Here is a 2058-nt window from a genome sequence, read left to right as displayed (position 1 = left end):
CGAAAATAAAGAAAAGGAAAGAACCCAAAATATATGAGCAGGTACAAGACAAAAGAAGAAATGGGGTTCCTTCTCAAATACTTTAATCTCTGATTCAGAACAAGACAACCAATACTCACTGTATGGTAAAAATCCATATCCAAGACAATACCACCCATAGCCGCCTTTTTTAGGGCGGGCGGACCTCAGGGGCACACACTGGGGTCCCATCCCAATGCAAATGTTTGGATTCCCAGGTTGGAGGCAACCGAGGGGGAGACGGAAGTCCCAGTGGAGACAGTAGAACATAACGAAATGCGAATTTTCAACATTTCCGGTCTCACTCTGTCCTCGGACGAGATCGGGTCCTGCTCAAAGGCCTCTCTTTTGTCCCCACAAATCCCACTAACTGGTTCAACATCGACACAGAACTAAGAAGCTTTTTACGGAAAATCAGGCTGAAATCATTCTTTGCAGACCTTGAGGGTCAACCTGAAGAAACAGACACGGGGTTCAGACCCAAATTCACATTCTGCCCAGAAGAAAATGAAGTGCCATCAGCAATCATAACGTTTGAGAAATCAAAGACATAAAATGACTAACAACAAGCTGAAAGCCCTAAGGATCCTTGCAGATAACAAAGACATTGTCATAAAACCTGCGGACAAAGGGTGTGGCATTGTGATTCAGAATGTGAACCAATACCAGTGTATGGTGTTCTCCCAGTTGGATGATGAGACCAACTACAAGAAACTGAAAAAAATCTCACCCCAAATCAGAAAGCAGATACAGAAGATAACCACTTTCGCTTTGGAACACTGTTGGATCCCTAAAAATGAGGAACAAAATTCCTGAATACATCGGAAGGCAGAAGACATGCCTTTTACGCTTTACGGAAAATCCACAAGGATGCACAAAAACCACCTGTGCGACCCATAGTATCTGTTTGTGGTTACATTCTGGAGCTCCTATGCAAGTTTATAGACTATTTTTTAAAACCACTCCGCCAACAAACTCCCACATATCTAAGAGACACCATGGCCACAATCCAAGTTTTTGAAGACCTTCCATATGATGCATCTACCAACTTGCTTACCACTATGGACATAAAGTATACGAGCATTCCACAAACAGAGGCCATCAAATGTATACGAGAACATCTAACACACCATATGACGCAGAGAAAGGTAACAACCAATTTCATCATTGAACTTCTGGAATTGGCCTTGACAAGAAACTTCTTTTTCCTTCGATGACTGCTTCCATTTACAAACCTGCGGCATAGCAATGGGGCAGCGTTCGCTCCAAGTCTTGCGATCATCTTTATGGCCGAATTTGAGAGAACATTTGTGCTCAATGAGTTCAACCCATTCCTAAACAACTTCACCAATTGGAAAAGATGCATAGATGATGTTATCTTCATCTGGCAAGGGGCCCACGCAACTTTGAAGAGCTTCCACACCTGGATCAACTCATGCCATCAATCTCTAACATTCTCCATAGAATCCGACCCGACAACTGTCAATTTCCTGGACCTCAAGGTACAAGCAAAAGACAACCAATGGATATGTTCACTGTTTAAAAAGGACACGGATAGAAATACTTTACTTCATTACAAAATTGCGGATGAACCTTAACCGCGTATGGTGCCAAAGCGGTCCAAAAATCTAAAGGAGCATTTGACACATGCTCGACTCACCAAAAAAACATCCAGGAATACCCTATGGAATCTGGGAGACCTGACGGGGCACCACCCGTGCGGCACATGTTCCATGTGCAGATTCACTGGTAATATCAAACAATTTGATATATCGTGCAAAGAATGGACACCCCGACACTTCTCAAACTGTAAAGGCACCAACCTCATCTACATTATTGAATGCCCCTGCGCTCTTAGATATGTAGGACAGACCAGCAGGACTGTACACAAATTAATAATTGAACATTGCTCAAGAATTAGATGCAAGAACCACACAGCTCCACTTGTCTCACACTACATAGAACAACACAACCAAGATGAAGTGGTGGGTGGCGGACAACGTGCATGGAAATACCAACAATGAGAATGCGCTGAACCAT

This window comes from Ambystoma mexicanum, chromosome 1p (assembly GCF_040938575.1).
Source record: "Ambystoma mexicanum isolate Mex_15411 chromosome 1p, UKY_AmexF1_1, whole genome shotgun sequence".
Classification (NCBI taxonomy): domain Eukaryota; kingdom Metazoa; phylum Chordata; class Amphibia; order Caudata; family Ambystomatidae; genus Ambystoma; species Ambystoma mexicanum.
The sequence above is the reverse complement of the archived record's forward strand: the minus strand, read 5'-3'. Positions refer to the sequence as shown.